Below are 13,031 nucleotides of genomic sequence, written 5' to 3' on the forward strand. Positions count from 1 at the left end.
TTCTCTCACACATCTAGGGCCTGTGTTAAATCCCTGGCTCTACTAGGGAAAAAAGAGATACTTTTATGCTTTGAGAAGGGTTAAAGCATCCCATTCAAAAACTACCATGAATCATACCAAAGAGAGAAAAACATGTCAAAACAGCTCTGATGTCTGAAACATGAATTTTCATTCACTAGAGAGAAGTCATTTTAACTTGAACACATCAGAGAAAATGAAAATACAACAATATGACCTACTGACCCCTCAGAAGCCCACCTCATCACCCACTACCTTCTTTCTTAGACGAAAGGTTCCCTGAAGCTTGCTGACCAACCCGCCTGACCCAGACGGTGAGCTCCAAGCCAGCGAAAGACCCCACCCAAAAGGGGAACAGCATTTCTGTGGATGGCAGCTGATATTGTCTAAGTTCTTCAACAATGTCCTGTCTTATATAACTCTAGAGTCTATTTGACAAGATCAAAACATTCAGGAACATAATAAAAAAATCTAAATCACGTCTCAAAGTATTCTAGCCCCAACTGGACTATCCCCTCCTCCAACTGGTTATGATTAATGTTGGTGGACTCATACCCTAGGCATCGATAATTTTCTTCTAATGTCATTTGTCCAAACGAAAACAAAACATTTTGTGGTGTTGCTTTGAGAGATGATGGGTTGTCACAGTCACATAGAACTGGAGTAACACTTAGAGACTACTGGGTTTTCATCCCTTCCCTTAAGTTAATGCTATCCTTATTGGCTTAGGCATAAAGCTAGTCAACCAGATGGATGCTCTCTGGAAATCCCAAGGGAATACATTATCAAGCTCCTTAAAAAGCTAGGGAAATCATACACATTACTGAAAAAAAGATCTCAATGGAGGAAGGTGTTCTCTAAGCAGCTCAGAGTGTTCTTTCAGCCATCCTCTTGGCTCCTTCAGTCAACCAATAAATATAACACACGCTGTGAAGAAGACACCACTAGGTCGTGAGGATGGAGTTTCAGTGGCTACCAATGACCTCTCACTGGTGGTAGAAACAACAATAAGGAGCTAACGGCCTCTCATAAGAAGGTAAAGTGAACCAGCTTGATTTCAACATCTATGCTCTTCAATATACATCCTGGTGCCATTCCATAGGAGAATTCTATCATGACCAGTAGAAACCAGTTTTACCAAATAGGTAACCTGATGGATAACCACTTTCCGCCTTGACTGGAGCTGCTCATTCCACCAGACTTGCTGAAAGCATCCGGGGATCACTGGACCAGGTGTTGTTAAATGTGAAGAAAAGCAGGTGCTTAGCTCTCAGTCTCCTTCCTTCCTTTCTTTTCTTGCACATCAAGGCTCTTTAGTGTGTGGGAAGTTACTGCCTTTCACTGTGCTAGACCTCTGTACAGATACTACAAACATAATTCTGATTTTGAAATATATTATTCAATTTCTCCTTTTCAAATGAAATGTGGTCAATCCTGTGCTCCTCCTGGGAAAATATAAGACTCCTTTAATTTAAAGAGACTGAAGTTAAATAAAACTGAAGTTAATATTTTTTTCCCAAAGGGTAATAAATGTTTTCCTACAACATAAAACTTTTAGAAGCACTAATATTGGGTCTAGAATTCTCTACATTCCATTTGATTTTTGCACCAATACCATTAAAAAATCACTCACCATTTGTTATGTTTTATTTCTTACATTTAAATTTTTTCTACCTTGAATTCTCCAAATTTAACAAAGATTAACCAAACTCTTTGATAGAGAAATAATATTTAAAGTTTACTAAATCTATAGAACTGTCCTTTCAGAGAGAAATTAAATTATGTGGGAAATTAAGTGTCTTTTCTCTAGGACTGAGCATGGAGACTCAATTTTACCAGAAGACCTCAGGTTTGCAGATGGTATTTCTGGTTGATAATTTCTATTCAGTAAACAAACAAGTTGAACAAACCCAAAACAAGCTCTTTTAACCTTTCTCATGGGCTACCTGCTGTCTGTCCACATTCCCCAAGCTGACTCACGGCCTGGATTCTGGCCTTCCTCATGAGGATATGAACTCCCGTGGTTATGAGCAACTTGTCTAAGGGGAAGAGAGACTCCACCATGAGCAACTTAGAATATCAGTGTGCCAAAGATGAATATTTTCCAAAGGGAAACTAAGTAATACTCAAAAAAAAAAATAGGGTTTTTTTTCCTTCAGAGTAACTGTGACTTTCTGACAAAAGGAAAATTATGCTTTCCAGGAGAAGTAGTGATGACTATCCAATGAGGAGTTAAGGGTCACTGTTCCATTCTATCACATGCCCATGATGTAAGCTATATGTGCTTCTCTCATGGGAACTGGTGCTCTACACATGGATGCAGTATGGAGGATGAGCTCCCAAACTGTAAGCATAAATGAAAGACGGATGAGGCAAACCTGTCACCGAGGAAACAAGCACCAGGGCTGTTCCAAACACCCTGGGTTATGTGTGGGCATGTGGGGGATTCTATGTGGGCATGTGGGGGATTCCATGTGGGCATGGATGTGGGTATGTGCTACACTTACTGTGTGTAGGGAGAAGAGTCCATTGTACTCCTAAAGAGAGTTCATTGAACAGAGTTTGCTTTCCTTAGGATCTGGTTAACATCCCCAGTACTAAAATGTCATGCGCTCAGTAAACAATCAGCCTTCTCCCATCTGGAATGAGCCACACTTCACAGCTGGCTCTCCTGTATGGCAGGTATGTTGCCTCAGGGACCACTCAGAGTAGTCGTTCCCACATGAGAAGGGGAAAGGACAGATTCACATTCTCCTTCTAAAGAATCCAGATCTATACTCTGGAGACAGCGCAGCTTGGGTTGCACTGTTTTCCATTTACTCTGAAATTCTAAGCTCCAGGAAAATAGCATACAGATGTGCCGCTTGTGACTCGAGAGACTCCCGTGCCAGAGTCTACGGTCAGGAGGATGACTGCATTTTAAAAGTATTGGTGTATTTTTCATAAACTATCACTTATGCACAGTATAAATAATTAAAAAATAAGGCATGGGGTAATAAAGACCGACCCCACTGAAACATCCATCCTTCGATTACAAATAAAAGCAGCGAGCACCTGTGTTTTTGAGAGACTTACTTTCAACCAGCTTCCCCCATACTATCTACCAGATATTCATGCTGTATGCGGTTGACTGCGGGGGCCCCGGGCAGGGGCTTCAGCCCTATTCTAGAAGGTTTAGTGAACAACGGTTTACAATTTTTGAGGGGTGTGTGTGTGTGTGTGTGTGTGTGTGTGTGTGTGACTATATGTGTGCATGTGTGTGGGTATGTGTGTATGTATGTATGTGTGCAGGGAGCATATGTACATATACATGTATACATGGGGAAGTCAAAGGACAACTTTGGACATAATTCCTCAGGTGCCATTCATTTTAGTTTTTGAGACAGAGCCTCTCATTAGCCTGTTTTCAACAGGTAAACTAGGTTCTTGGCCAAAGAGCCCCAGGGATCTACCTGTCTCTATGTCCCTAGTGCTGGGATTACAAACACAACACCATGTCCAACTTTTTACACAGGTTCTGGGAATTGAACTCAGGTCTTTGTGCCTGCAAGACAAGCATTTTACAGTCTGAGCTACCCCACCCCAGCCCCAATTATTTTTTTTTGTATTTTCTCATTCTCTTCATTTAAATGAGTTAAAGAAACAGCAAACTATATCCACTGTAGCATCCATAGTCCAAAAGGGCTTCTTGAAATGAGACATGACAAATGGGTGACTCTTGCCATGGTGTGTGTGTGTGTGTGTGTGTGTGTGTATGTGTATGTATATATGTATATGTATGTGTATGTATATATGTGTGTATGTATGTATGTATATGTATGTATATGTATATATGTGTGTATGTATGTATATGTGTGTGTGTGTGTTCATGTGTGTGATTTTATAAACACTTAAGCCTGCATGAACTGCTTGAGAAAGAGATAAGCATGGATGCTCCTCTAGTGAGCAGAGTTAGCACTCTCCAAATGTCAGCAGCTGGCTCCCTAGTAGTGTACCCACAGTTAACTCACAGTTAACCCACAGCTAACTGGTCAGATGGATGGTTGGTTGTTTTATTATCAAGTAACATATATAACATGTGAAGTCCCGGACAGAGATCTACTGAGATACAAATGAGCAGAAGAAAATACTTATAATTCAAGAACTGAAATACTAGAAGAATTAAAACACTTTGTCCTTGTCCCTAAGGGTCGTAGTATTAGTTAGAAACACTATCTTTCACTTTGTGGGAGAAGGCTTTAATTTCTTTTAAAGTTACCTGCTATTTCCTTTTAAAAGTGCACTAAGGATCATGTGACTTCACCTCTTTCCTTCTTTGCAGATGCTGATCTTCTACATTTCTGGCAATATTTTAACTTTATTAAACAGCATCGCCTGGGTTGTGAGCAGTTATATCAGAGGATAAATTTATGAAGTGACACATTTTTTAGTACCAGCCATCTATGTCAATTTACTCCATAATAACACATTCCATCAAATTAAACTGCGAAATATTTCCCACATTTGTTTTACATTCTATACATATGGCTTATGAATAGCAATTTTGATGAATTCCAGCTGCTTTGGATATGCAGGCCAACCCTTATATAACAGATCCCTTTCAATTCTTATTGTATCCACTGAGGCCCATTTCAAGTGGGCCACCTGGTAGGATAAACGACCGTTACATGACGGAAAAGCAACACAAAACAAGAAACCCCAAAACAACAAAAAAAAACAATAAAAAGCCTACAAGGCTACTTTCCCCAACTATATTATACTTATACTTCTAAGTAAATGGGAAGTAGCATGTAGCATGAGGCTTTTGGGAAAGTTACATGAAAATTATTTAACCAAACTAGCAACCCCATGAAGCAGCAGTTTCTCACTTATCTATTGTAGCAAGAACATTAAAACAACTTGGGCCGTCCATGTGTGTTGCCGGTCATACGGCCAGCTCAGTCTCCCCTCAACCTCCCCACAGGCTGCCACTTCCTCACAGCTGGAACTCATTAAGGATACAGGAGCCAAGTCAAATGGTGACCCCACCCTCCTCCTCCATTTTAAGGCCCCTTCAAAGCCAGTGCACGAATCTAGTTCAGTTTTGCCAACAAAGCGTGCCACACTGCCCTTTAAGGCTCCAGTCTGGGGTTTTTATAACTGTGCGAGCTTTGGTTTGGGGGTCAACTCTTCGGCTGCACTGAGTTCTATCAGTCTGGCAAAGCCTTTGGTGACAAATCCTCACCATTCCTTTGCTCTTGGAGTTGGTCTTTTTCTTTTGAGCGACCCCCTTTGACGTGTCCCATAACCGGCTCTGAAAACGTAACTTATTTCCCTCCCAAAAGGCCAAAGCAGAGCAGCTGAGGTGGCCATGTAGTGGCCAGTAGAGGGTGGCCATCCCAACATGCAGAGAATCAGGCTTGTCAAGACGCATGCAGGGGTAGGGGCTGGGAGACAAGAGAGATGAAAAGCTGCAACGGGGCAGACGACTTACTTTGTTGTTCCCCTGTGCATGCAGCCACAAGGAAGGAAAAAAAGAGAGAGAAATATGTTAAATACAAATTGATTTCAAAATTATGAGGTTTTCCTTGCTACGTCAGGATCCAAGTGAATAACTGAACCCTTCGATAACTTCGTGTACATCCAGAGCTCATGCCTAAGTCGGAAAATCCATGTAGGTAGGGAGAGTGAAGTCGTGGGTTTGCAACAGCGTGGCGATATTCCCCCCTTCCTTTCTACTCAGAATACTTGGGGTATGGGATCCAAGCCAGAAAGAATTGGTTTGAATTGGTAATAAGTGAACCGCCAGCATAAAAGGCAGAGAAGTTAGTTTGCTGGCCTGCCTTTCCTGACAGCCCCTCCTCCAACATGCCAAGTACTGGAAAATTTCATCAGCCATTACTTTTTTTTAAACAAGCACTGCATCCTTGCTTTCAAAGAAGGTGGAATTAAAATCTTTTTTTTTGTTAAAGAAGCAAGTACGGAGGCACGGAGTGGGTGGTTTGGGGCAACGGAGGAAGCAGACCGAGTTACAGTCTCCATTTGAGCCTTTCTGCCTTTCTTTTCTTTGGTAAGTTATGAGTTTCTGTCTTGGGTTGGCATGGGAAGTCAAGACTGTAGAGTGGGGCCTCGGCCAAAATAAACAGTCCTGCACACTCAGTAACACGGATCTGGAAAGGCTAGGCACAAAAAAAACGTAGACATTTCTAAACGCAATACTGTGTATGGAGACGGGGCGGCCAGTGGCCAGTGGCAGCCAAGGACTCTCCTGTTGCAAACCGAAGCTGGGAGAGTATGATTTACATCAAACAATTTAACTCACATATGGCCTAAAAAAATAAAACGGTGATTCATTGCTTCTAGAGAAGCCTGAGTCCTTGCAAGGTCAGCTCCTGTGGGGCAGACGTGATGGGATGTGAGCCCGGGATGGATCTGAGCTTCTCCTCACAGGGGCCCAGAAGAAATGTCTCACTGAGATGTGAGGTTTGCAGAGAACTGTGAGCGTCTGAGGGAAAGCCCGGAGATGGGACTGGGCCAGCCTAGAGACCTGCCATTAACATGTAGGTTGAGGATATGAGGGGAAAACACAAGGAAACGTTCTGAGAGAGTGGGAAGGTGATGATCCTGGGTTTCCCCGAGTTCCATGTCAGCCGCTGACCTTAAGAAAACCATCTCTTCTAGGGACCATTGTAGCAATTGTATTTAACGAAGAAAATATAAAGGCATTGATAAAATCCTATAGAGAGGTTTCTTAAGCACTGTGGGCTGCCACAGTACAGCTGTTCGCACACCAGCTTATCAGATGCATAAATAACACAAGAATGAATGGAGGAAAAAAATAAACAAAACAAAACCCCCAAAGGAATCCTTCAGAGAGAGGATGCCAACTGCTCGGTAAGGCAGGAAAGAGCCCACTGGGAATTTTACTGTGGGTAAAAGACCATTTTCATGAACAATGGGATCCCGGTTCTCCTAAGAAGAACAATATTGCTGGAAATACCTCAGACAGATGGAGTTTATTGCATTCCACAGCAGAGCAGCTTTTGATCTAGCAAATCGGTTTCGGGAGTTCAACCAAGTATTTCTCTACGCTCGGGAGTGACTGGCTTCCCCGCTCAGTGCACATGGCTCATGTATGGCAACCATGATGTCACTGTGTAGGATGCCCTGATCCTTAAATAAAAGACACAATGGAAGCAGAGAACGCGGTGTGGCCTGGCCAGTGGCTGTTTGAGTCATTTCCAGTCATCTATTTGGTGACAGCCATGGACGGCAGTTCTGAGTGGAGGATGATGTTTTATAATGCTCTCCACTACTCTTGTTGACAGTAGCTTATGTCTAAATCCTTGAAAGTGTTTTTCCGTGGAAGGATAACTAAGACCTTTGGAATTGGACACACAGCTGCTCAAAGTTGTGCTTGTAGTGGGGTGTCAGACCCTCCCACTCCTACACAGGCTGTTGGCTACAAGGTTCTCCCTGTATCTCTCAGTTTCTACCTGCTACAGGGCCCTCCTGACCGGCATACATCACCCCTTCCCTATCTCCCCCACCCCACCCTTCCTTATATAATCCATTTATTTTGGTGACCTGGTCTTTTCGTCAACTCTCCTGGCCAGTCTCTTGGCCCAGGCTACTCTCCCCCTCCTCTCATCACATGGTCCAGCTCACTCTGGTCACATCTACTCTGGACTCTCCCTTCCTCTGAATCTCTCTCTTTTTTTATCCTTTTTATAAACTTTCTTCTCATCATACCAAGGTGCTGTCACAGCCTCTCCGGTTATTTCTTGTTTTCATTCAATTGTATTTGTAAATGTTTGTAAGAGTCCATGGCCCTTCCTCTGTTTCCCACTTGGGGAAACACAGAGACCCTTTCTTTTAACTTTTTTTTTTTTTTGACACAAAGGAAAAGTCACTGTAGAGTCCTCAAAAAATAGCATTTTCTAAGGTACCAGCGGGACCTGGGTAGAACACGATTTCATCCCAGGTTGGTTATAGCTGCGGCATCCTGAGTTCACAGGAAAAGCTGGGTGTCAGAGCTGTTTCGTTTTCTACCATTAGGTTAAGCTTCTGAAGAAGCAGTTCACACTGGTTCATACTGGAGGAGGAAGATGTAACAGAAACCCCCTGTGTAGAAGTGTGTGTGTGTGTGTGTGTGTGTGTGTGTGTGACTGTGTGTGTGTGCATGTGTGTGGATCTGTGTGTGTCTCTGTGTGTGGTGTGTGTGTATGTGTGTGTGGTGTGGGGTGTGGGGTATGGGGTGTGGGGTGTGTGTGTGTGTGTGTGTGGTATATGTGTGTGTATTTTTGCAGGGAACAGAAACCTCTTAAAATGCTCTGAGGTTTCTTAACTGACTTCTCACCAAATCATTCCCAGGGCATGCTTGGATCTCACATTGCCTTTTTCCATGGCTGGAGGGCCAGCTTCTAAAGGCAGGCATGAGACTTTTGGGTTGCCTCACAGACCGTGGGCCAAGTCCTGTCCTCCATTTTTAACCTTGAAGTTTGGCCTGCTCCACAGGCACTCTTAGGACTCCCTCTAACCAACTAGGCTTCCTAGACAACAGATAAGAAATTTCTCTCTGACACAGTCAGATCCGACTAATAGTTTCCAAAGAATATTTAACCATACAGTTGAGAATTGCAGCTCTGTATGCACATTCAGGATGCCAAAGAATAAGTCACCAGTCGAAGGCAAGGAGCTTGTGGTGATACACTTCTCTCCAAGGACAGTGCTAATCAAGCTTAGAAAGGAGAGATGACTGGAGAGTCATACACATGGACACAGCAGTGCCAGGATTTAAACAAGAATGGATTTGCTCCCATGTCAGCCCGATTCCACTGCATACTTCATGGGTCAGAGAGTTTGAATTTAGAATTCCTTAATGTCATATTGAAAACCCACGATTGGCGCCCAAAAGTCCTGTTTATCATACCTGCCCCTCAGATCAGATTCACACTTCTTTGTAATCAAAGTTAGAAGGAATATTTATACATGTGTGTTGGTAGATAAGCCTTTTGAAAGTTTTAATAGGTCGTGAGCGTTGGTGCACGAGCATAACTTACATCGTATTCTGAATAGTTAACTAGAGATCCCACTAAAACCATCTCTATTCTGAAATTGTGTAAAGCCCTGAGTAGCAGCATGCAGTTTCATAGTGGTGATAAGTTCAATTCAGTAGCCAAAGGAAGGATTACAAGAAACAGGGGCAGTGAAGAATGCTCTGTTGGCAAAATACTTGTCATGTTTGCATGGTGACGTAAGCTCAGGTGCCCAGCACCCATGTAAAAGCTTGGCGTGAGGGTTCCAGGGTACAGGGCTGTGGTGGACAGGGCTGTGGTGGACAGGTGTGAGTTGGTACAGGGGTGTGATTCCCATGATAGAGAAGCGGAGACAGGAGGATACCTGTGAGTGACTGAGCCAGCTGGTTTAGATGTGTTCTGAAGAAGAAAAGATGGTTAGGAAAAGGGAAGGAATGAAAAAAGGATGGGTTTTAAAAAGAAAACCCCCAAGAGACACCATTCAGGGACAAGAAACAGGGTCACGGAACACTTAGATGTGACGGACAGAAAATAATCTATTATATGGAAGCGACAGAAAATACAGTGCTGAGGTTATTTCAAATGTACTTGAAAAATTTTTGTAGATGAACATCTCATTTAGATTGAGTGATAGGTGCTTATCTAAATGATATCAAACTTACACAGTTCTTTAAAAATGATGGAAATAGAAAAATATGTTTTCCAGGCTGGGGAGTCATAAATGCCTGCCTCACAACCGTGAGGGTCTGCGTTCAGAACCCAAGTAAACAACCAGGGCTGGTATCACTCATGCCTGTGACCTAGCAAGACAAGATGGAAGGTAGAGACAAACAGATCTCTGGCGGCTCACGGTCAGCTAGCTTGGTCGAATTGGTGAATTTCCAGGCCAATGAGTGACTCTGTCATAGACAAGGAGGGAGGCATCTGAGGTTCAGCTCCCCATGTTGTCCCTGACCTACACACACACTGTGTACATACATGTTCACCATGGACACACATATGCTCACGAATGTACATATCTAGCCAGCCACATCTCTGCCCCCCACAGCTTAGAAACAAGGACCTCTTCCAAGTCAAATAGAGATGCCTCTGTGGGAAGCAGAACTGTTTCTCTACTAGGGGATCAACTGACTGATTCGTTAGGGACCCAGTGATTGTTGACATAAAAGCAAAACACACGGTTCCTAAGTCCTAAAATTTTGCTTAAATGATATCGGTCTTTAGGTTAATCTGATTCTCTGATGTTATGAAGAACTACCTAGAACCATCATTTCTTGATGTAACTGAGAGTGTTCACAAAATGAAATCTGAAGCTAAACAGCCACATTGATGGATCTCAACAGTTGGCGGCCATTAGACATTGAACACCAGGCAATTGAAGAGGACCTGAGGGACCACACAGCATGCAGAAAACACCAATGCCATCCCTGAAGAATGCTGAGAGAAGCGACAGTTGGAGCACACTGCCGACTTTAGTTTCCTGTTTTGTTTTTTGATCCACTGTAAAGATCTATCTGTCTCCATCTCCTATGGGATGGTCACAAGTGTACACTGGTAAGCACATGAAATTCCATGCAAAAACGAACTGTGTAGCACAACTCTAAGGTGGAGGATTAGGAAAACATTTCTTAGATTGTTTTCTTGTTGTATAGCTATGGTTAAGCCCATGAAAACAACAGATTTTTAAAAGAAGTTCATGGGGGGAATAAATAACTTTTCTTTTCCATGATTGTTTTTCTTTCACAAATGTGTATTGCACGATTTAAGTATATAATTATTTCACTTAAAAGGGGTATAATTTACAAGGTCATAATATACAACATACTTAGATGTAAGGAAAATATACACGAAGGCACACCAACATTCATACATTGGATAAACCACCAATGTAATAAGCTATATCCAGAAAATAGAAAAAACAACAAAAATATTACAATTTCATGAGGCTATAACATTTATAGTGTGTGTGTGTGTGTGTGTGTGTGTGTGTGTGTATTTGTTATGTGTACCCATTTATGTGTATGTTCCTGTATGTTTGTGTAGGTCAGAGGTTGATGTCAAGTGCCTTCTCTGGTTGGTTTTAGCCTTATCTTTTGAGACAGGGTATCTCACTGAACTGGAAACTTGCCAATTTGGCTACACTGGCTAGCCAGAAATCCCCTGGGATCCTGCCATGTCCAGTTCCCTAACAGTGAAATTACAGGTGCAAAACACCAAGTGTGGCTTTTATGTGGATTCTGGAGATTTTAATTCAGGTCCATATGCTTGTACAACAGGTGCTCTGCTAGAAAGTCTTCCCAGGCCCTCATACAATGTTTTAGCCTTTGTTAGCTGCTAAAGAAAGCAGATTATAAAGGAAATGATAATGATCGTAATGATCATTTTTATACATGACACTAAGAATGCTCGCATGTGCCTGTCTCATTTTGTGTTTTCTGTGCACCATCTCACTGTGCTTTACTGAACACACTCTAGAGGACTACAAACACCTTCATTTTAGAAACGAAACTCGGGGAAGATAAATAGGCCAAGTACTCCCCCAAACCCAAAGTTTATGGGTGTCTGAAATGTACACAAAGGTGGTTTGACATTTAGTCCCCATGCTTGAGGAGTACACGCCCTGCTTCCTGTCACACCCAGCCACATGAGACTCTTACAGATATGGCATTATTGTCATATGCTGTGTCATTATCAAGACTGGTATTCTCTCGTGGCTTCTCATCTTACTTAGAGTGACATCCAAGCTGTTCACCATTACTTTAGGGCTCTATCATCTGGTCCCTGAGCCTCTTGTAAGCCAGGGGCTACTGTGTGCTTTCCTTAGAGTGCCCCAGGCAATGCACCCACCTTGCTGCTTCCCTGTGACATTGCGGTTGGCTTGGCATTTGTTCTGCCTCTGCCAAGAATTCTCTCCACAGCACTTACTCTCTCCTCTTCCCCAAGGAGTCTGCATAAAGAAGCCTCACTCTTTTCTAAAGCAGAGCTCCTCTCTCTTACTGGCTTCTCTTTGAACTTGATCGTCCCCAGCCCTGTATTCAATTGTAACATTGTGGAGACAGGATCTCACTAAGTTTCCCAGATTGTCCTTGAACTTGTCCAGTAGCCCAGGGCAGAATATAGATTTGTTATTTTCTGGCTTCAGCCACACAAGTAGCTAGAGGTGCAGGGTAGCTCACTTCAAACAGAACTTATCACCCACTTAAACGATGCTGTACAATTATGGCCACATATACACCCGTACAATGGCTTTATGGCTCAATTGTCTTCCTGATGCTTAGAATGGTGAAAGTCATGGGCTTGGAACCTTTGGTGCATCTAATTAAAAAAAAGAATTAAGCATAAATGCACTTTAATACAAAATATTTATGCAAGTAAACATACAATTAGTGTGTGTGTGGAAGTATAATGATTTGCAATCTAGATAAGCGTCAGTCAGAATTTTGAAGAGTGTTGATATAAAAATCTTGAGGGAAGGATCTGCCTGTGGGAATCTGTAGGTGTACACACAAAAAGGACTGGACAACAGAAAATGACACATTCCTGGGTACCTTGTTGACAAGAAATTGTCAGATTTAATTTCCCCTTTAAGGGCACAGAGCTTGTTTGAAAGATTCATTGCTTTAGGTACTAACTAGAGAGGTGTAGAATTGAGGGGAGGGGTGTCTAAGTTTGAGCTAAATTAGAAGTGGGGTACAGTTTCGTACAAATCTTGATTCTGCCCCTGGAACTTCATTACGTTTCATTGTGACCCCGTGGGTATGAAGCTCCCCACATGCTGAGTGTTCCAACTGTCCCTCACTGCATCCATATGTCAGACTTTGTCTTGGGAAGACTTGTGCCCTACTTGGAGCATAGGAGAAATCCCACTGTGCATGAGCAGCCCTAGAAACAGAGAGCCAAGTAGGAACTGTGAAGGTCATGTTATAACAAATCCTCAGGGACCGATCAACCTTAGCAGGTTAGGTCCGAGAAGAGACATGGATCTTGGCAAGATTT

At 42.7% G+C, this 13,031-nt stretch overlaps 1 protein-coding gene across 4 annotated transcripts in view; it reads right to left on the minus strand.

Annotated features, from left to right (window-relative positions):
• The window catches only part of Dnm3 (dynamin 3), a 465,110-nt gene that overhangs the window by 73,248 nt on the left and 378,831 nt on the right, over positions 1-13,031 (minus strand). The window lies entirely within an intron of this gene.

The sequence above is a fragment of the Rattus rattus genome, chromosome 10, assembly GCF_011064425.1.
Source record: "Rattus rattus isolate New Zealand chromosome 10, Rrattus_CSIRO_v1, whole genome shotgun sequence".
NCBI classification, from domain to species: domain Eukaryota; kingdom Metazoa; phylum Chordata; class Mammalia; order Rodentia; family Muridae; genus Rattus; species Rattus rattus.